This window comes from Neomonachus schauinslandi, chromosome X, assembly GCF_002201575.2.
Source record: "Neomonachus schauinslandi chromosome X, ASM220157v2, whole genome shotgun sequence".
NCBI lineage: Eukaryota > Metazoa > Chordata > Mammalia > Carnivora > Phocidae > Neomonachus > Neomonachus schauinslandi.
This window is the reverse complement of record NC_058419.1, coordinates 19,644,240-19,667,818: the sequence shown is the minus strand read 5'-3', so window position 1 is coordinate 19,667,818 and position 23,579 is coordinate 19,644,240.

Genomic DNA, 23,579 nt, shown 5'->3' with positions numbered 1-23,579 from the left:
GGGCGAGGACAAAGGGAGCTGGGTCTGACAAAGGGCTGGGCAGTAGGTTTAGAGAGCATGGGGCTGCCATCTGCCTTCTTCCCCCAAACAATGCTCTGCTCACCCAGGCTTCCCACTTAACTTTCTTCTAGCCTGAGCTGGAAGCTCAGGGTCGCGTGATCCCCAATAGAGCTTTAATGGTCTGTACCTCATCACCTGAGTGTTACGTTCCTAGATCCTTTCTGGGTAATAACTGCTAAGCCAGAGTTTCTTCTGGGTTCTGAAAGTCTCTTTGGGTATGGAATATTCTTAGGGGTTACCAGAGTTCTCTGCGATAATTTTAAAATTGTGTTTTTATTGCAATGAAAATCTAAATGGAATGATATAAGCTTATTCTGTATCATCCAGCTGGATGGTAAAATTAAGGGCAGCCATAGGATTTCTGGACCCTCATTTACATCTGCCTCAGTGTACTAGGATCAGATCAGACTGCATGTAATAGGAAAATAAATCCAAAACGACAGTGGTTTAAACAAGATAGAAGGTTAATTCTCTATCGGGTCAAAGAAGTCCGGAGATGGGGTGTGCAGTTGTTAGGGACCGCCAACTCCTCCCAGCTCTCTGCCTTCTGTCCTTAAGGCATGCCCTTTGTCCTCGTGATCCAGGTTGATTGCTATAGCTCCAGTTAATACTTGCTCGTTCTGAGCAGTAATATGGAGGAAAGGGCAAGGAAGGGCCAGCCGCCTCGCCTTTTAGATCTCCAAGAAATGCCAAATAACACTTTCACTTATATCTCACTGGCCAGAGATTTGTGGTATTGCCACACTAGCCACAAAGGAGGTCGTGAAATAGAACATTTTAGTTGGGTACATTAGGGAAGGAAGGGAGTGGTTTGTAGGGTAGATAACTAGCAATCTCTGCCACGTTTTGTATAAAAGATCTCATTAGCTTCACATTGTCCTACTTGCATTGTCAAGGACTAATGAGGGAAAAAAAAATAGGAAGACTTAGTATATAAATGATGGCTTAGTCCCAGTGAAGGCCAAATGATGTCCCCGAGGACTGTAGGAGTGACAGTTTAGCAGTAGATCTGATAGGAAAAAAGTAATACGAGAGCTGAGTCATCGCCTGGCACGAAGCAATATAGCACGATGCACTCAAAAGAACCTGTATCCCAGTTGGCACCGCAGTCACGATCTGAACAGCAATTTAATTTTAGAAAAACAACATAATCCACCTTGTTAAAATCATTACTGTTCATGTGATTTTTATTGGTTTTGTACTTTTGTTTACACTTCATTTGGAAGTTTGTTTCAGCTTTATTATTGTGTATCAGCCATAAGCATCAAGAGCTTACAGTTTGTTTTCTCTTCGTACATAGTTTAACACTGTAATGAAAATGAGTCAATAATTGGGATCTATCTATATATTTCATTCAACTGGGAAATGCTTCCTGAAACCACTGAGCACCACTGTAACAAACAGGAGGATTATGGGAGTTAGAACCCTAAACTAAGGCTTGTGGTTTCGGTTTTAAGGTTCTTTTCATACCACCACCTCAGGGCTGCTGAGGAGGCGGCAGAACTGCGCTATAAAACAGGTGTTGAACCTAAGCATAGCATATGATCAGTGGAGTCTAACATTGGACGAGCTCATAAAGGTCACATGGCTTGCCTCCCGCCTGAAGCTTGAGCCTCTCTATAAGCCAAGTGCTTGGGTCAGGGGGTGAGGATGAGGTTGGTGGTTTAGGATGACATAAAGAAGCATTTGGGGGGAAGGTTGACTCAAACATTATGCCCCTAACACCAAGGATCCTTGAGATATTTTCTAAGGATGTTCATGTGAATATTTGACAAGCAGAAGAGACCCTAGGGCCAAATGTATGGAAATCTATCCCCTCCCTTGTCCCTAGTAACTGCCCCTGGCCTCCCCCATGACCATCTGCCACAGTCCCCCTTGACCTGTGATGACTTACACCTTCCAGGCTCCTTTCACTGTATTGTAACCTGGATGGCAGCCTGTTCATCATGGGGCAGAGGGGCTGCGACAGATGGTAGGGCCGCTTTTGAAGATGGCTAGTTGAGAAAGAGGGGGTTGTCCCAGAAGACTTGTTGCAAGCCATTTATAGATGGAGGGAGGAAAAGCTCCCTCTCTCCTTCTCTGGCAGTGGTAAATCTTCCTCAGCCCCAGCCACCGCCACCCTTCTTTGAGCACTTTCTCGGATTCTTCATCAGTTGTGAGGGAATTCCACAGGGCTCAAGAAAGTGTGAGAAAGACTCTTCCATCAAGGTGAAAGAAGAAGGATCAGTGAGGAGGGAGTGGGGGAGAGAGAGAGACTGCTATAGACAGCGAGACCGACAGAGATAAAGAGGTACATACAGTATATCTGTGTGTATGTATGCACGCACGCACGTGTGTTTTTGTGTAGATAAAGAGAGACAGAGACAGAGGCAGAGAGATGGAGAGACATATTTATTGAGATATTAACTTCTAGAGGACAAGAGAGATGGAGAAACACAGAAAAGAAACCAGAGAAAGGACAGGAGGAAGTAGAGAGGGAGAAAAGAGGAGAGAGAAAAAAAGCAGGTTTTCTGGAGTGGAAGGCAATTTCTAGAACTGTGGGTGGTGAGCCACTGCGGGGGGCCAAAAGCTATACACAGTCACCATGTGGACGTTAGCACCGAAGACAGATCCCAGGGCTCCTCCAGCCTCCTGCCTACCTCCCCGCCCAACACACACTCAGGTGTTGACCTGTCTTCTCTCATAGAGAACATAGAGCATAGAAGCTATAAGGTGGTAATACTAGCTCCCCATCACCCCTCCATTCGCATCTACCTCTCTTTTTATTATTCCCCTTTTTCCTCCAGGCTCAGCTCACTGCCCACTATCCATTCTTCATCCCTCCTTGCATGCTAAATGATTCCAGAACCTAGAAGGGGTAGTCTCTGAGAAGGGTGTATTAACACCTGCTACACCATTTCATCCTCACAGTAATCATCTTCAATGGGTATCCTGATACCTATTTTAAAGATGAAGAAACTGAGACCCAGAAAGGTTAGGCAACTTAGCTGAGATCATACAACAGGGCTGAGGTTCAAACTTAGAAATTCCTAGGTACTCAGCTTACTTTCCTTCCACTGTGCCAGACAGGATCCAAGGAATCAAACTTGTTGAATGAAATTCTGCTCATTTGGGGCCCACCAGAATCAGGGGTGAGTAAACTACACAAAGCAGTTCTGAGGAAAGAGTCTTTGTAGAAACAAGATTGGAAATGCCAGGGAGGTGTGCCCATTGGCTGAGCCATTGAGGGTGAGGAGAGAACAAGCAATAAAATTAATGGTTCAAAGACAAGTTAATTAAGAAAATCCTGCACATGTAGAGGGAAACATTGCATGTTATCCTTCTGCCTCATAATTGTACAAGTGTTGAACTTGGCAAACGGGTGCCTGGGGGCCCTTCCAATCCCCCCACATTGCCCCGAACATCTTCAAGGACAGTTGAGAGGCTGATGAAGTTATTTTCTGAACCTGCTCACTTCTCTTCTGGGCCCCTCTCTCCTTGGTGACTACCCCAGCTCTGTGCCTGGCCACCTGCCAGGGACCCAATTTCTACTCAGTTGGATTCCAGTTGAGGGTGTGGCCACTTCCAGGTGTATTTAAATGCCTTCAAGAGGAAGCATCTGGAGAACTTAACTGAGGGTATGAGGCTGTAATCATAGAATTTTAAGCACTAGGGAGGATGGAATTTGGGGTAAAGAGGATTTGTCAGCCTCCCTCCTCCTCAATTCCTCATCTGCAAGGTGAAGCTTACTGAATCAGCTTCCTGAGCTTCCTGAGTACCAGATACGGGACTGGGTGATTTCTATATATGTGATCTCATTTCATCCTCGGTGCAATCCTGTGAGGTATATTATTATTACTATTTGATAAAGGATGAAACTGAGGCTCAGAAAAATGAAGTAACTGGCCCAAGGTCACAGAGCAAGTGGCACAGCTGGAATTTGAACCCAGACAGTCTGGTTTCAGAGACCATACTCACAGCAGCTAACAACACTGCCTCCTTGAAAACAAACAAAACAATAACAGCAATGAAACCGAATGAAAAAGCATGCTATTTCTGTCCTACCACCAAAGAAGTATGAAAATCCCGTTTATATGGCCCATGAGACCCCAACCTAGGGCACTTTCTCCCTAATGACATCATATCTGAGCTGCAAACTACCATGGAAAAAATATGTCACTTCTAGAAGGCTCTCCCTGGAAAACAAAAGTGGGATTCAAAGCCAGGACATCATGACCTCTAATCTCATTATTTAAGACCCCTAAGTTGGCTCAACTTTTCACACTGTGAGCCCTGTTATGACCCACCTGGGTAATGTGTGATAAAACTGGGCTGTGGTCGGACTTTTTGTGCGTTAGACAATATTTTATTTTGTGGACACCCTTCCATGTTTTCAATACATGAACATTCTCAGGGTCTCTGCCATTCCTTCTCAGAACATTTCTATATACTTGTACATTAGGTATAATGGCCAATAGGAATCAAGCACTTACTCTCTGCACTGTGTTCACTGCTTTATATGAATGAGCTCTTTTGCTCCTCCATAATCCCATGAGATAGGTAGTCCTATTATTAACTATATTGGACAAATGAAGTGACAGAAGCTTAGGGAGTTTAAATGAGCACCTCCAAGTTACATAGCTACAAACTGGCAAAGCTGGGATTTGACCCTTGGTCTGTGTGACTCCAGATTTGGGGTTGTGATCTATTCCTTAGGGCAAGGGTTCTGGGGCATATAAGTAAGGGTTTTAATAGGGAGACTTGTCTAGCAATTATCCCATGGCAAAGATAGAAGAATTGATGCTGAGAAATCTTCAATGAATAGCTTAAATCACAGCCATGTAGGGAGTGGATCCCCGTGACTCGAAGCCTCCACAGTTCTTGTGTGCAGTCTTCAGATAGTGTGATGTCTTTGAAGTCAGGGCTGTGTCTGATCCAATTATCTCTTCAGTGTCTAGCATATAGTAGGGATTCGGTTAATAAAATTTTAGTGATCAAACGAATGTTTCTAATGATTATTTTAATCTGGTCTGGCTTTGGCCTCCTCTAAATGCCAGGTTTCACTGTGTATCAGGTCAGTACCAACCTCCTTCTAATAAAACTGGAATATAGACGAGGGTCTGAGCCATCTGTGCTGTTCTGTTTGAGTTAAGGTCATCTGGGGCTTCAGCAACCAGATTTAACTATGAGCATTTCATACATTCATTTCCTGCAGTTCTGCTTCCTACATAAGTAAACACATGGAGGGATGGTCACAGTAATGAGGAAGCCAAGGCAACAGCTACCAAAAAAAAAAAGGCCACATTAACGAAAACAGCACTTACCAGTTATTGAGTGCTTTTTATGTCCTAGGCATTGTTCTAAGACATATATATGTACTAATTCATTTATTCCTCACAGCAATCCAATGAGCTAGACACCATTATTGTCCCTATTGTAGAGATGAAAACACTGAGACTTGGAGAGGGCTGGCTACATGGCTAATCATGGTAGAACTAGGGTTTTAAACATGTTTGACTCCGAAATCTCTGTTCTTAACAATGATGCTGAACTCACACTCATTACTACAGGACTTGCTCATGGATTAGCTATGTGGGCTGAGTGAGAGGAAGGGGACAATCCTGACTCCTAAGATAGGACTTGTGGAGCTATGGGGCAATGGTGTGAGTCACAAAGACAATAGCACTAGAAGAAAACTAGTTTGGGATGTGTCATGAGTTTGACTCTTGGATATATCACGTTGGAGATGTTTTAGAGCTATCCAATTGGAGATGCCAAGAAGACAAGTGAATATGTGGTTTGGAGCTCAGAGGGGAGATTTGGGTCTTCATCATATAGCTAACATTTATTAGTCATTCACCATGTGCCATTGTTGTCTTAGGAGAAATTGAGTCTGATTCTTTGTTTCTTCCCTCAACTCCTTTTTAGCATCTTTAGTTTTAAAGCACATTAGCTGCCCCAGACCCTTGCCTTCAGTTTGGTTCATTTTAGGGCATTTCTCTCAGTACTTTCATGACAGCTTTTGCCCTTTTCATTGGCCAGCCCTCCTGGACTGCAAGCACCCTAGGTCCCACCAAGCACTCTGGGTCCAATCACACACCCAGAATCTATAAAGAAAAATGCAATCTTCAAAAATCCCTCATTTACTTGCTACCACCGCTCTACCCACAAGGGGGCACTACCTCACATAGAATCCTCACATTTTTGCTGCAGCGATTAATCAAAAACAATAGGAGAACAACCACCAAGAAGCAGACCCCCAAATTTGTCTGAAGACCAAACTCCCAACATCGGCCACAGCCCCAGCCTTGGAGGCCCTATTCTGAGGGCGATGCAGCTAAATTGTTAAGAGCATGGGCTTTGGAGTCAACCCGTATATGTTCTGATTCTGGCTCTATCACTTCCTAGCTGTGTGCCCTCTAAGACTCAACTTTTTCATTACAAAAGGGGAATACCATTCATAACGAACTCGGGGAGATTCTGAAGAACAAATGGTCAATGTTAGTGAAGAGTTTAACACAGTGCCTGGCACCTGGTACCTAGTCAATAAATAAATGTTCGCTATTTCTGTGCCCTTATCCTGGCCACCAACTGAATTCCTAATCAGGTCACATACTGAGCTCCAAATTCCAGCTATTGACGGTCTCTTAACTGGTCATCTCATACTGCATGGTTCTGGGAAGGATGGTGGGGGATAGCTCCATGGACCTGCATTCCCACTAAGAGTGAGCCAATTCCAGTTTCACTGATGCCTCTCCCTCATGCCCACCCTGACTGGCCCCTTTTATGTGCACACTTATGTATTCAGGCTAAGGCTTCAAGTCAGTGTGCTAATTTTGGATCTCAGCTCTTCTGCTAGCCTTAGCCTTGGAAGCTGGCTTAGATTACACATTCCTGCCCTGGAGAGCAACACCCCCTCCAAACAAACAGGTACAGGAACACCTCATACACACACACACACACACACACTGAAACAGACACGCACACATACAGAGGCATCTTCCACTCAGGAACACCTCATACTCACACACAAACACACACACACACATACACACTGAAACACACACCCACACATACAGAGGCATCTTCCACTCAAACCCCAGGAGCAAATTCCTGCCCAGAGGGGAGGGAGTGAAAGGTAACTGAGACCTGCGGGACAGTTGGGCAGCTGGCTCAGCGCCTGCCAGACACTTTTCCTAGTAAGGGCATCCTTTGGGTGACAATATCCGATTGAAGATACAGCCCATAGGGAGCTCTGGGACAGTTTTTCTTAGACCTGCTAGCAATTTCCCCAGAATCCTTTTGGGGGATTGTACTCAGAGACTTGCTGGCACTCATTGACCCGGTCAGCCAGCAGCTGGTGCCTGCCTGCCTGCCTCCCCTTTCCTTCTCTCCCCTTACCCCCATAGCTGTAGCTGTAACCACAGAGATAAGTGATTCAAATAACTATATGGTCTCTCTTAGTGCTGTGTGTGGCCTAAGGGTGTCCTTCAACAGTGTTTGTAAGCCTGCACCCACAACAACTCCCATGCCATTTCAGTTGTTTCCCCAAGAGATTGGATGAATCCTAGCTTCTCCAGTTCGAGAATTCTGTGAGTCCTCCAAGCTCCCATCAGCCTGGGGGGATTGGCTTCCCTTGGGTGTGATTCCAAAACACCCATGGATTCATTTCAAAAATATTTAATGAGCCCCTATTATGTGCCAAACACTGTTCTCAGTCTGGGAGATACAAAGTTTTTTCTTAAAAGAAAAGGAAAGGAAGGGGCGCCTGGGTGGCTCAGTTGGTTAAGCGACTGCCTTCGGCTCAGGTCATGATCCTGGAGTCCCGGGATCGAGTCCCACATCGGGCTCCCTGCTCGGCAGGGAGTCTGCTTCTACCTCTGACCCTCCTCCCTCTCATGCTCTCTCTCCCTCTAATAAATAAAAAATAAAAATAAATTTAAAAAAAAGAAAAGGAAAGGAAAATAAAAAAAGGAGAAAAATGGACAGAACTTTCTAAGGACCTCAGGATTCACTGGGACTAAAATGCCAATATTGTGCTTACTGTGTGCCAGGCACTGTTCTGAGTGCTTTACCATCTATTCACTTATTTAATCTTCAAAACCTTGAATAAGGAATATGAGGAGTGTTACTATCTCTATCTTACAGATGAAGTGGCTGAGGCTCTGAGAATTTTTATGATTGTAGTGAGTTAATATAGTGTTCCCCAAAATTCATGTCTGCTGTGAACTTCAGAATGTGACCTTGTTTGGAAATAGGGTCTTTGCAGATGTCATTAGTTAAGGATCTTGAGATGAAATCATCCTGGACTTAGGGTGGGTCCTACATTCAATGACTGGTGTCCTTATAAAAGAGGAGAGGACACAGAAATAGAGAAGTCCATGTGAAGATAGAGTTTATGTCTATAAGCCAAGGAACATGATGGCAGGCAACTACCAGAAGCCAGAAGAGAGGCATAGAATGGTTTCTCCAAAAGGAACCAACCCCACCAATGCCAGGATTTTGGACTTCTTGCCTCTTATCCTGTGAGAGAATACATTTCTGTTGTTTTAAGCCATCTAGTTTGTGGTAATTTGTTACGCCAGCCCCAGGAAACAAATGCAATGACTAATATTTGAACCCAAACAGCAGGTTCCTGAGTCTGTCCTCTTAACCCTGGAGCAGGAATTTGCTCATGGAGTTTAGGTAGAAGATGCATAAGCGAGCACATGCGCACGTGTGTGTGTGCTCTACTGTTAATAGCCAACAGTCTATTTACTAACTGTCACACTCAGTGAGGGAAGGTGGTTGGGGGGGGTCCTCTACTAGTGACCCCAAGTGAGCAATAGCCTGGTCCCATCTGAGCCTCAATTTTCTCATCTGAATAATCAGAATAATTGGTGCTAGATGGTCTTTAAGGCCCCTTCTAGTTGTGACATTTTATGAGCCCGTGATTCATGATTTTAGGGCACAGTGACGGCAGTAAGAGCAGGTTGTGGATGAGGGGATAAAGGGGATAAAGGATATGCATTATATGTAATTGATTTTCAAAAGGCCTGTGGATAAAAACCTTATTATGGAAAATTTTTCATTATCTTTCCCTGTTCTCTTTATGTCTGTTTCTCTCAGACTCTCCCTTCTCCCTCCCTCTCACGCACATGCATATGCATCTCCACGCCCACACACATGCCCAGAGACTCTCCTTCAATCCTGGAGAGTAAGTTCATATTTATGAATTTCAAACTGGTACAGAGGGAAAGGACCAAGTTATGAGTGTCCAGCAGTTCTTGGCAAGGAGAAAGGCACTGTGGGAGAGGGGCAAGGGGGAGGGCTTCAGAGACTCAGGGCTGGAAACAGTGTTATTAAGTATGTTCATTAATGAGCCCAAGAAGGAAATGACTAATAAATTGATGGAAGGAGGCTGATGGCACCAAACCACTTGGTTAATTAAAACCACAGAGGTCTTGGAGTGACTTCGAAAAGCCCCTGAGGATGGAAGTGGTCGATAGGAGGCAAATAAAGAATAAAACCAAGAAAGACCATTCGGGGATAATCGTTGAAGGGATGCCTCTTGCATGGAGAGGTATCTAAGACTGGGAAAAAGGCAAATGGACAAAATACCACAATTCCAAAAGTCTTTCCTGATACACTTCCCCTGGATACTAAAAGCTCCCAACACTTGCCTGCTTCTTTATAAACAGCGTGATGCCTGTGTGTTTGTGACCCTAGTTATTTTTCTGGCAGCCACTGGGAATGAGTCTGGGCCTAGGTCCAGAGCAAATGAGAGGAGCTATGGCACCCCGTGGAAGCTTCTAGATACTGGTCAGGTAGAACAGCGTCTGAGAGTCTTTTCTGTTGTCAACACCCAAGTTGCACAGAGCCTCCCAGGCTGGAGTGCACTTTCCTCCAGATTAACCCCTAAAAGTTGTTTCAAATGGAATGATAGGAAATGACTGGAAATTGGCACAGTGCTGATTTAGGGTCTGGGTGGCATTTGCAGAACAATGATAGGCCCATCTGTCACAACTTTTATGCGGGGAACTTGTCCTTAAGGCTTTGTCTATCTCTCTTGGCAGAGGGGGAAAATGCAAATACCAGAAGCCTGTAGTCAGACTAGACTTAGCATGTCACTCAGGCCCTCTTTGGGCCTTAGTTTCTTCATCAGTTAAATGGGAGTAATTAGTCTACCTCATAGGGTTGTTTCTAATGTACAGAATGGTGACTATAATTAAAAATACTATATTATATACTTGAAGTGGGGACAGTAGGTCTTAAATATTATCAACAAAAATATAGCAATAGTGTGAGAGGATGGAGGTGTTAACTAACCTTATTGTGGTAATCATTCAGCACTATATATGATATCAAATCATCGCATTGCACAACTTAAACTTACATATGTTATACGTCAATAATATCTTAATAAAGTTGGGAAAATAAATAAAACTATACTGTTCAAGAAGAAAAACATGGATAACATACCATGCGGGGCACACAGAAAATAAATAGCAGCCTTTGTCACGTTTATCTAGACATCTTTCTTGTATCCCTCAAACTTGACGTAACTCATTAATCCCCCACTGTGTGTTCCTTATCTTGGTTAATGGCATCACCACTAACCCAGTGTTTTAAACTATAAACTTCAGAGTCACCCCCTCACCCCTGCTTTCTTTCAACTCTCATATTCCACTGATCATCAAGGTCTAGTTCTTCTTTATCCTTGTTGCCCCATATTGCCTCTACCCTAGGACAGCCCTTCATTGTTTCTTACCCAGACTTTTGCAACAGCCTCCAAACTGGTCCACATGCCTCTGTCTCTCCTCCCTGCAGCCCGTTCTCCATAGTGTAGCCAGGTAAGATTTCTAAAACACAGATCTGATCATGTCACTGGGCCCCAGCTTAAAACTTTTCATACTCCCCATTTCTTTAAAGATCAAATCCACACTCTATTTTGTCCTACAAGGAAATTCACAATTCTTTTCCGGTCCAGCCTTCTTTCCATTCCTCACACATTCTGCACTTGAGCTTCACTGAATCCCTTTTCCAAATATACCATGCTATTTGACTTCTCCCTGCCTTTGCATACACTGTTTCTTTCTCCGACTTCTACTTGTTGAACTCCTACTCATCCTTCAAAGCCAGGCTGAAATGGCCTTCTGGTCCCTCCAAAACAGACATTCTGATGCTCTACCTATACTCTCAAAGCACTTATTCAGGCCTCATGCCTAGCACTCTCTTGCTGTCTAAAGACCATCTATTTATTCCACTTGCCTGAGTGCTCCCCAACCCCTGCAGTAGTCAGATTAAGCTGCCATAGTCCAAGGAATAGAATCAAGGCATCCGATGAGAGACGATGGACTCTGAAAAACAAACTGAGGGTTCTAGAGGGGAGCGGGGGGGAGGATGGGTTAGCCTGGTGATGGGTATTAAAGAGGGCACGTTCTGCATGGAGCACTGGGTGTTATGCACAGACAATGAATCATGGAACACTACATCTAAAACTAATGATGTAATGTATGGGGATTAACATAACAATAAAAAAAGAAAAAAAAAAAGAATCAAGGCATCCGGCTGTGGCCAGTCTGTGTCCTGGACTCTGCTCTTCCTGTTTCTCCAAAACAAACCCTGTCATAGTCCCCCAGGGAACTTGAAAAACATAGAAAATCCAGGTGACAGGAACTGATGTTGAACAAGCTGGTGCTACTGGATAAAATCTTCTCATAACAAGCCCTGATCAGCTTCCTGTCTTCAAGATAAATGACCCAATGCTGACGGCTCTGCAATTACCAGCTCTTCTAATTGAATGTCAAAACCCCTGATTTTGGAAAACCAGTGGCTTAGGCCCTCCCTGCCCAGCCCCTGCCTAGATATATGTTCTCTTTTGTCTCTATTCAAATTCAATGGACAGGTATTGAATGTCTGCCATGTGCCAGGTATCTTGCAAGGCAATTTAGAAACATGACCTCATCTAATCATTGTAACAACCCTATCTTGTGGATATTACCATCTCCATTTGAAATATAGTATGGAACCTGATGGCTCTAGAGGTGGAAGGACTTGCTCAAGATTACCCAGCTAATAAAAATATCAGATATCATATAGAGAGTTTGAACTATGTGCCTGGCACTGTGTAAAGTACTCCAGGGACATTGTTTTAGCTGCACAATGACTCTAAAAAGTAGATAATATGAGCTCCATTTTAGATTTGGAGAATATGGGGCTCAGAGAGATGACATGATTTGACTGATATGATTAATAACTGACAGAGCTGGGACTATGAATCCATGTCTTTCTGTCTTTAGTTTCACTAATCTTTCTACCATACCACATGATCTCTTTTCTCCTCATCAGAGCAGAGTTCTTCAAGTAGGAGTGCTGTGTCTCCCACAGGGAGGAAAGCCAGTGTTTATAGTACTGCTCAGTATGAGGCACAGATGAACTATGGAATGAGAACCAGGCTGCTCCAATCCAAACTTTGGGGCCAGGTACTGGTGTGAATACTGGTGAGTCAGACCATTTTGTAGCACATGGCACTGCCTCTTCAGGTCCCTAAAGTAAGCATCTTCAACTCTCAGGGTTCTGGAAGGAAGCTCCTTCTCTGGGAATGAAGTGGAATAAGGAAACATATTCCCATTGCAAATCCATTGTTCTGAGACCACTTCTGCTGAGAAAAAGAGCAGAGATAGAGCTGAAACTGCAGCCACTTGCTTACTTTTACAGATAATCTTCTTTTGGGAGATACATGGATAATGTAGCTAGAATATTTACTAAGTATTCTTGGGGGAGCTACTAGCTTGTTGTGTGTTCCTGGACCTGTGTCCCATGAATCCGAGGAGGGGATAGACCAGAAACTCTCTAAGGTCCTTCTAGCTTGAATCTTCTATAGTTCTAGGTCCCCAAGAAGCCAACATTGATTGGTTGCTGACCTGTTGAGTGTTGTGAATTCCTGGGCCTGCTCCCAGGTCAGTGTCAGCAGAGTCATGCACCCTAGCAGTCAGCTTTGAGCACAGCACCCCAGTTAGGTACTTCATCTTCTTCTTGACAGGCTCTTAAAGTAAGTGGACTGATGGAATGGACAGGAAAATGATGACTCTGGCAGACTCGGTGAGATCTCCTGCTCCCTCCACCACTATCCAGAGCCACAGCCAAATGAAATGGCTCTTGGAACAGAACTGGCTCATCCCATTATGGAAATGAGAGTTCTATTAATCGGAAAGAAACTTTCAAAGGCAGAGAGGTCAGCAACCAGTGTCCATGGTGAACTTTACTCTGTGGGTATGAAAAATGGGGAGGGGGGATTTTGCAGGGGGTGATTCTGCAGGTGGAGGTTGGAGAGCAAGGAGGCAGCTGAGCTCAAATGGAGAGTATCAGCCTGGCAAATGTAATTAGCACCAGTTGGAGCTATCCTCTTCCTCTCCTCACCCCTGCCACTTCTAATTCCCTCAGTCACTCCATGTCCTGTTTCCACACCCTAGCCCACTCCCATTCTTTTCAGAATTTGTCCTCTTTGTTTATATAATAGCACTTACTGCCTTTGGATGCTGTGGAATGTTTCAAGCACCAGAGAAGACTCATGCTCCTTCTCAGTCAATACTCCCCTAAGCAATAACCACTAGTCCAGAATCATCTGGAGGTTTTGTTAAAGCACAGATGACTGGGCCTCACCTTCAGAGATTCTGATTCAGTTAGATCTGGGTGGGGCCCAAGAATGTGCATTTATAACAAGTTCTCAGGTGCTGCTGGTGCTTTGAGAACCACTGCACTAGTCTGACTTCTATTGGCATCAATCAGTTTTGCTTGTTCTTCAATGTACTCTTTGTGTCTGCCTTCTTTTACTCATTATGTCTATAAAATTCACCCACACTTTTGAGTGTACCAGTAGTTCTTTTTCTTTTTTCTTTTTTGCTGTATTAGTAGTATTTTGTTGTATGACTATAGCACATTTTACTTATTTACTCTGCTGTTGATGGATATTTGAGTTATTTACAGTTAGGGGCTATTATGAATAATGTTGCTGCTATAAACATTCCTATACATGTTTTTGGTAGACACATGCACTCATTTGTCCATATACCTGTGTATAGGACAGCTGAATCATAGGGTAGGTATATTTTTTTCACTTTGTTAGGTACTGCCAAAAATTTTCCAAAGTGGTTATATATGTTTGTACCCCAACCAGCAGAGTATGACAGTTCCAGTTGCTCCTTATCCTTGCCAACATTTGGCACTGATGTTCTTGTTTTAAATTTTAGCTATTCTGCTGTGTGCATATGTGTGTGTGTGTACACATGTGTGTATGTGTGTATGTGTAGTGGTATCTCATTGTGGTTTTAATTTGCATTTTGGGTGGCCACTTTAACTAGAGTGCATAGTGTGAAACTGTTAGGAGCGATGGGAATGGCCAGCACAGGTCTCTCAAAACAGTCACAGATGGTATGAGAAACACTGTACAAACCAACTCCAGTGGTATGTTAGAGCCCTAGATGGAGAAACATTGAGGAAAAGTTTAAGGGAAAATCTAAGCCTCTTCACTGCTCTTTGGTTTACCTTCCTTCCTTGTAGAGACAAGATAGCCTTCTTGGAACAGAGAAGGGACCTCATCGTTGGCCTTTGAGTTTGGGAATCCTGAGACAGCTAATGCCAGTCTCTGAGATGGAAATGCATTTAGTGTATTGGGAGTACAGAAAGAAATCCAATATGGTTGACATGTAAGAAGGAAGGGGAGGATATAGATAGTAGAGAGATCAACAGGGACTGTCTTTTAGAGGATCTTGTAGGCCGTAAGAAAGAGCATGGAGTTTATTCTAAGCACAATGACAATCCAGGAAAGGGTTTTCAGCAAGAGAGTAACAGGGTATGGTTTATGTTTTGAAAATATCCCTTTGGATAATGTATAGAGCAGTGGTTCTCATCCTTGGCTACATGTTAGACTCATATATAGGGAGCTTTAAAAAAAATACTGATTCCTGAGTCTTACCTTCCAAAATCCTGATTCAACTGGCTTGAAATATAGCCTAGACATTAGGAGTAAAGACAGAGAGAAGTGTGAGATTTGAGGCATATTTTGGATTTAAAATATGCTGGGTTTAGAGGTTGACTATGGATTACAAAGAGAAGAATGACTGAAAGATGTGGCCCAGTGTCTTATATGCGACTTACAGTGGATGGTCGTGCCATTCACTGAAATGGGGAACACTGAGGGAGCAGGAGCATGTTAAGGGTGGGACAGTAAGTTCACTTTCTGAAATGTTGAGTTTAAGTTAAATGAGTTATTCAAGGAGGTAGACAAGACTTCACAATAGATTAGATACTGTGAGGGGAAAGGGAGAGGAAGAGCCATGAGGATTTCGTCCTTTAATGTCCTATATTTCAGCCCTTCCATGACTCTTGCCTTGGTCATTTCCACTTCTCTGGTTTGGATCCCATCACTGTGCTCTGGGTACTAAAAGGCTTATCAGGTAAACTTCTCCCTGCAAATGTGTTAGCTCACTCCACTCCATCTTCCCATTCGATACTTTTGCCCAGTTAAAATACACATGCACCATAGGGCCTCAAAGAATGGTTCTTCTGCTGAATATTCCAAGCCTCTGTGACTGGCTGGTGGGGAAAGTTGAAAGAAAGTGTGCTAAAATTTCACCCCTTCAATTTCAGTAAGAAGATGATGGCTTGATCAAGATAAAATGGGGCAAGATTTTACTCTCTTTGGGAAAATGCAGGCTCTAAGCTAGGAGTTTTACATTATTTGTCTCACTGAATATCCTAAGCCACTCTGGTTGTTATTATTTCTATTTTACAGTTAAAGAAACTAAAGCCCAGAAAGGTTAAGCAACTCATCCAGAGTCATACAACTAGTTAGATGCAGAACCTAGAAGCATATTTCTGCCATGAGAGCTTAGAGAATTTGTTTGTTTATAGCCGTCCTCCAAACCTTGTCCTGCTACATACTCAGCTTTCCCAAACTTTCCATAGTAATCCTGACCACCAGCTCTTTGGACTTCCTTTCCTACAATCTTATCATGAAGTATGCCTCTAGGAAAACAGAAGATCCTGCATAGAGACCTTCTGAGAAGCATGAAGGGAGTAAAGATTTCTCTTAGAAACTAGATTGAGGGGCGCCTGGGTGGCTCAGTTGGTTAAGCGACTGCCTTCGGCTCAGGTCATGATCCTGGAGTCCCGGGATCGAGTCCCGCATCGGGCTCCCTGCTCAGCAGGGAGTCTGCTTCTCCCTCTGACCTTCCTCCCTCTCATGCTGTCTCTCATTCTCTCTCTCTCAAATAAATAAATAAAATCTTAAAAAAAAAAAAGAAACTAGATTGATTGGTGTACTGGAGTGGAGTCATAATTTGTGAGCAATATCTCTTGAGTTCTGTCTTATAGTAATATGCCACTACCCCTGCCTCTGAAACAGAGATCTCAAGAGCTGGAAAAGCCCTTGAAGAGCAAAGAGTCTCATTCCAAAAGTAAGGAAACAGGGCAGAGAGAGGCAAGGTAGTTTGTTCAAAGTCACAGAGCCAATTAGACACAGAATCAGGATAAACCTCAGGTATTCTGGGGCTCTATTATCCTGGAGTTCTGAGAATCTTTCCAGTAGCCCTTCAGTCCCAAATTGATCCTCACACCCTGGTGAGATATAGAGGAGGCAAGGAGGGTAATATATTCTCAATGGGGGTTTCCCAAGAGAATATATCTCTGGGAGGAAGCTTTCTGAAGGAAGAGGTGTGTGTGTGTGGGGGGGGAAGAACAGACAAAATACTTGAGGCTGCAGCAGAGAACTCTCCCCAGAACTGCTGCAGTCATGTCCCACCCTGCCAGCCAGCCCCATAGCCCTCAGCTTGGGGCTGGGAAAAGATATAGGACAGGGCTCCTTAATGAGAACATTTGGGAACCCGGGAAAGGTTAATGATCTGCAGCCTCGACCATCCGTCAGCTGCCCAGCCAGAGACAGTAAACACCGTTACTCATCTAATTAGTCAGGAAAGGCTGGGCAGGGGCTGAAGACAGGGCCTTGAGGATTACAGTCTAAGTGTCCACCCTCTTAGGGCTGTTGAAAGAGGCTACCAGAAGGTAGAAGCCCACATTTCTGGAGGCAGTTGGGAGGGGACTCACTCCTAGCTGGTCCTCCTGCAGCTCTGGCTACAGGCTGTGGTAAAGATGTGGAAGGGCATGGACCTTTATTGAGGGCCTCCTTTGTGCAAGACACTGTGCTAGTCAGTTCTCTATGTGTCATGTTATTTTGTCTTCCCAACAACACTGCAAGGTTCTTACATTTATTGAGCACCTATTGTATGCCAGTCACTTTGCATATATTATCATCTTTCACTCTTTTTTTTTTTTAAAGATTTTGTTTATTTATTTGACAGAGAGATACAGCGAGAGAGGGAACACAAGCAAGGGGAGTGGGAGAGGGAGAAGCAGGCTTCCTGCCGAGCAGGGAGCCTGATGCGGGGCTCGATCCCAGGACCCTGGGATCATGACCTGAGCCGAAGGCAGACGCTTAACCGACTGAGCCACCCAGGCGCCCTTTCTTTCACTCTCCTAAGAGTCCTAGAAAGGAGTTGGTATTTTGCCCATCCTGTAGGAGAGAAAATGGAGATTTACAGAGCATAATTGGATTGTTTGCTGATTTATTCAACAAATGCATATTGCACGCCCACTCTGTGCCAGGCACTATGCTAGGCACTGGGGCTATAATGGTAAAAAGACAGACACAGACTTCGCCCTCATGGAACCCACTGTCTAATGGGGGAAACAAACATTAAACATGAGCTCACACAACTAGTAAGCAATGAGACTAAGATTGGGATCTGACTATAGGGGAAATCTGTAGGCAAGGTTGTGAGGGGATTGAGGTGACAGGTATTGTGGGAATCAGACCAAAATACCCTTGTTCATGGCTGGCCTACTCTGGCTCCAGGAGGCTAGGCCCTGGGACAAATGATATACTGCTACTGGGTGTCGGGTGAATTGAAGACCTCTCAAGGCATATGTGCTCATTGTGTTCTGGGAGGCTCTTCTCCTTTCCAGTTGCCATGAATTATTTCAGCTTCAAGAGGAGGTACTGAGGTTAAGAATAGCTTTGTGATTTCTGAACAGTCATGGGGGGGGAGCAGCTAAGGCAGGGGAATGAGTATTCTCTGAGCACTTGTTGTATTCCCAACTCTATGCCAAGTCTTTGGAGGGGTGCTCAGGGGCAAAGACCCAGGTTTTTTTTTCACAGGGAGGCCATTAATCTAGGTTGGAAATATGACTTATTTTTATAGAAAGATTAAGGAAGATAGCCAGTTAAGAGCTGAACAGGCCGGTTCTGGCTGGTCAGCTTAGAAGCCTGAGATTCTTTGAGGGCTTTTTGGAAGAGAGAGAGGAAGGGAAGGAGTGAGAGACAGGAGAGTGTGGAAGTAAGTAAGATAAAAAGAAGTGTGGTGAACAGAGAGAGGAAGAGAAAGACAGAGAGACATGAAGAGATACACAGAGATAGCAATGAAAGAAAGAGATAAGAAAGAAGAGAGAACAAGAGATAGAGGAGAGAAATAGACTAAGTGTGACAGACAAAATGACAGACAGTAGGGGGAGTGAGAGAGAAAGGGAGAGACTGGGGCCTGCAGTTGAACAAGAAGAGGCTCAAATGATGAGGTCACCTCTCATCCACTTTGAGGCGCTACAGACCACTATGGAGTCATGTTTCAAATGGTTACTGCATCCTAAAAAGAACTTTTTGCACTAGTGATGGGCTCAGTTTTCTGGGCAACTGAAGAGTAGGAAAGTGTACCCATGTGCATGCATGTGTATGTATATGTGGAATTAACAGAAATCACTACATAGGCATGGGTGTACCCCTTTCCCACACTCTCACATTTATAAGCCTAGCTTCCTGCAAAGTTGAGTGTACCCCAACTTGTAAGGGAATCTTCTTTTTCCACTAAATGACATTCTCACTCCATTTAGGAAAGATCTCCACTGGGAAGTGAGTTCCTGTTATTTGAACCATAAAAGAATGTTGTCCCCAAACTAGGAATATCAGAATACCTAGGCTCACATCTAGGCAAAATCAGGATTTAGCCATTTATTAGCTGTGTGATCTTGAGCTGTTTCATCAACTTCTCTGGGTCTCAGTTTTATCCCCAATGACGAAGTGGTTGTATTTAGTCCTTGGCTGTTTTCCCATTTGAGCACGTGCAAGAAACAGGTGTAGCCTGGGCCCCCAAGGAAATCTATCCTGATGACCTTTAATTTGAAAGGGTGAGGGGAGGGGAGAGGATCAACAGATCAGATCAGAAGGCAGTGTGGAATGAGGCAGGGGTATAAATAAAGTAATGCCTAAATAAGTCATCTGAAATGGAATGGGCCTCTGGAAACTCAGCCCTTAGTCAGGCTCTCTTGTCCCAGTTGGCCGGCTCAAGGGAGGGGCCTTCCTCCTCTCACACCCCTCTTGGCTCCTGTCTGCTTCCTGCTTGCCTTCTACCTCCCTTCCACTTTACTGTTCAGTAGGGCTAATATAGCCTGCCTTGCAGTAGGAAAACACCTCCACACACCATTTTTATTTCCAGTAGATTTCAGTTCTGTGTAATGGAATATGACCGTGCTATGGACCTCATAAAATATCCAGAAGGATTAATGGGGTCTCCTGATTGAGAAACCAGCAAACATTCTAGTGGGAGGGGAGAGAGTAAAAGGCCTGATATGGGGTTCTTCAGTCCATGTTAAGGGTGCCTTGGGGAAAATGGCCATTTCTTACTTGACTGATCATGGGCAAGGTCAATCCCCTCCTCTCTACCTGCAACCCCTCTGACCCAAACCAACTCTTCTTCCTTTGTGCCTGGATTGTTGCGATAGCCTCTTCCCATGCTTCTTTGCCTCCAGCTTCCTGCCTCCTTTCTATTTACCACCCTTCACCTTTGTCTTTCTATATCCCAACATTGATCACATGCCTCCTCTATTGACTGTGAGCTAAGTAAGAGAAGAAACTGAGTCATCTTGTTAATTGATTATTTTCCTTTGCCAAGGACCATGTTTTTCACAGAGCAGGTGCTTAACAGTGTTTGGCAGATGAATAAATGAATGAATAAATACCATGGGCCAGTCACTGTGCTATCATCACAGCATAGTTCTCCCATGTGCTCCCACAGTCCACAGTGGTCATCCCCATTAAATAATTTAGCCCACAGTTTGTAACTGCTTATTTACTAGACTGGGAATTCTGTGAAGAGAGGGACCACATCTGTCAGGCTTACCTTCCCTGACGTACTTTACACCCAGTACTTTGTACTGTTTTGAATGGATGCATGAATGAATTTTCCACTGGGAATATATTTCCCTCCCATCTCTTACTGTATATTCAGAAGTTATTCATTGGGTATCTATTTATGTGCAAGGCAGTGTTCTAGGTATTGGAAATTTAGCAGTGAGCAAAACAGACAAAAACTTTTGCTTTGGTGGAGCTTATAAATCGATAAATCAATGGCCATATTTATATAAGCAAATGTCAAGTAGTGATAAGCACTGTGAAGAAAAATGAAGCTAGAGAAAGGGGTAGAGAATGGTGGAGGGGATTCCTATTTTAGCTGGGGACTTTAGGGAGGACCTCCCTGAGGAGGTGACATATGAACAGACACATGAATGAGGTGAAAAACGAGGCATTCCAAGTAATGGGAACTAAGAATGCAAAGGCCCTGATGCAGGAATATGCTTGGCAAGTTTTAGGAATGTAAGGAGGCCAGTATGGCTAAAGTATGGTGAACAAGGAGATGGGGAGGAGACAAGGTCAGAGAGCGAGGCAGTGGCCAGACCATAGAGGGTTATGGAGACCATAGTAAAGAGTTGAGATATTATTCTAAATACAATCAAAAGCCAACAAAAGATTTCTAAGTAAGCAAAATACAACAATTGATTGATGTTTTTAATAGATCTGTGAACCCTGGTGAAGAAATTCCTGGAGGCAAGAGTGGAAGGACAGAACCCAGTTAGAAAGCTAGTGCAATAGGCCAGGTGACAAATGATTACGGCTTTGTCCACAGTGTTAGCAGTGGAAGTGAAGGCAGAGTAGCTGGACAAGGTATATTTTGAATGCAGAGCCAATAGACTTGTTTGGCTGTAGTTTGGACGTAGGGTATGAGAGAAAGAAAAAAGGAGCAATCAGGGATGAGTCTGTGGATTTTATTCAGTTCAAGTCCCATTCGTCATGGCTCAGTTCAAATCCACCCACACTGGGAAGGCTTCCTTGACACACCATTTACCTTAAAATCAGCGTCTCCCTCTCAATTTCCATAGCAGTTTGAAGCTGTATAATGCTAACAAGATCATTTTACCTTAAGACAGAGCAGAGCTTCCTGTGCCCATCTGCCTCCCCCGCTTGACTTAGAGCTCCTCAGGGACTCTGTCATTGTCACCTTTGGAGTCTTCACTGGATCCAGTACAATGGCTTTTGCAGAATATTTAACCAATAAGTACTGGTGAGACTGAATAGATTAACTAAATTGAAGCTGTTTATTATTGCTTCCAGTGTATGGTTGCAAAACTCTCCAATCTTTAGAAGGTAAGCAGAATAATTGTATCAACATCACCAGATTTTAATTACTAAAGTCCATTTGATGGATGCCTCTGCTTGAATCATTGACATCATGAGGATTAAAATACGGTCCCTTGATTAAAAGGAAGCTCATGTGTTGAATGAGGGGCGTGGAGGGTGCTGGAAGGTGGGATATTGAGTGGATCCTGTTCTCACAGCTCATGTTCATCTAGGGAAGCTGTGAGGAGAAGCAAAAGCTATCTAGAGGAAGATCAACCTCATACTTATAAAAATGGCAGAAGTGAGAGGAGGCAGGGATTTTGGAAACATGAGAGTTGAAGCATATGGACCTGGATTCAAATTTCAGCTCTACCATTCACTAATCATGCTACTCTAAGGAAATAATTTTCAAAGTTATTGTTTGTTTTTAATTGAGGTACAACTTATATACAAAAAAAGTGCATCAGTCTTAAGTGTATAACCTGATGGATTTTTACAAATGCATACATCCAGGTAAACATCTCCCAGATTAAAATGTAGAACTGTTACAGCATTCCAGGAGACTCTCTCATGCCTCTTCACAGTCAGTACCCCCAGGAGAGGTAGTTACTCCTATCACTTCTATCATCATATAGTGGTTTTCCTTGTTTTTAATCTTTATATAAATGGAATTATACAGAATGCACTTTTTTGTGTCTGGCTTTTTTTTTTGAGCAAGTCACTTAAACTTTAAGCCTCAGTTTCTTCATCTATATAACAGGAATACTAATAGCACTTACATCATAAGGGCATGAGGATTTAATGAGATAAAGCTTATAAAAAGCTCAGGATAGCACCTGGGACATAGAGTGTACCAAATAAATATTAGTCCTTTTCTTCTTTCCTTCCCTTCTAAGTTCCTAGAACTGTATTAGGCACTACTAGTGCATAAGAGAAGCATAAAAGGCAGTTTATACCCTTAAAGAGTGAATGATCTAGTTAGGGAGAAGAAGATGTAAAATGCTTGGTAAGCAATAAAGGGCAATTTTAATATAAGATATTATTTAATATAATAAATAAATAATTTCAATTACTGATCCCACTGCTGATTGGAGAGGAGATAGGCAATATAATGAAATGATGAAATGCATAGGTTTTGGAGTTTTAGGACTTCAGTTTTAGCTCCAGTTTCTCCACTTACAAGCTGTGTGACCTTGGGGATGTCACATAAGTCTCTGAGCCTCAATTTCTTCATCTGTAGAATGGAATTAATACTATTGTATACCTCATGGGATTGCTGAGAACATTGCATGCTGAGAACATATGTCAAGTGCCTGCCACAGTGCTTGGAACATAGTATACACATAGACAATGGTATTTGCTGAGGGTTTTTTCCTGTTTTGGGATACTTAGGATTCATAAAGATCCAGAAGTACCAGTCAACCAGGGTTGGCTAAGTGGCTTGCAAAACCTCACTTACTCTAGCTGAACAGGTAGCAGGGCCCCCAAAGTGACTGTTGAAGCCCAAGGGGCCACTCCTTCATTTACTCCTCTACCTTTCTTGAGACACTACTAGCGACCACTGGCCTATGGGTACTGCCTCTGAGTTCCCCAACCATGCTTTACTTTGTCCATAAGGTTTAACTCCTAGTGATCCTGGGCCCCACCTGGAAGTCCCCCTCGAAAGGTTGACTTCATATAGCCTTCTACCAGAAGCTATAGCAAGCTGGCTCCAGTCCAGCAGTGGGAGACTCATTTGTCACCAAGGAGTGCAATTTTCATGCCCATTTGAAGTTGACATTTGGAAATCAAAATTCTTTAAACACTGTATAGAATCACAGTGTTTTGAGAAAACATTTTCAAAAACGGTTTTATGCATTCTGCTTCCCGCTGTTCAAAACAAAAGTTTAAAAAAAAAAAACTTAAAAATCAACATGTCTTGAAGATATTTTTCATCCAAAACAAATGTATCAAAAGCTTTTTGCAGATATGATGATTAGTGAGGTGATTCAGCCCCAAATAATATTTTCTCTAGTGTTGTTCTGATGATTATATTTTGCAGACTTGATTTAGTCAGATT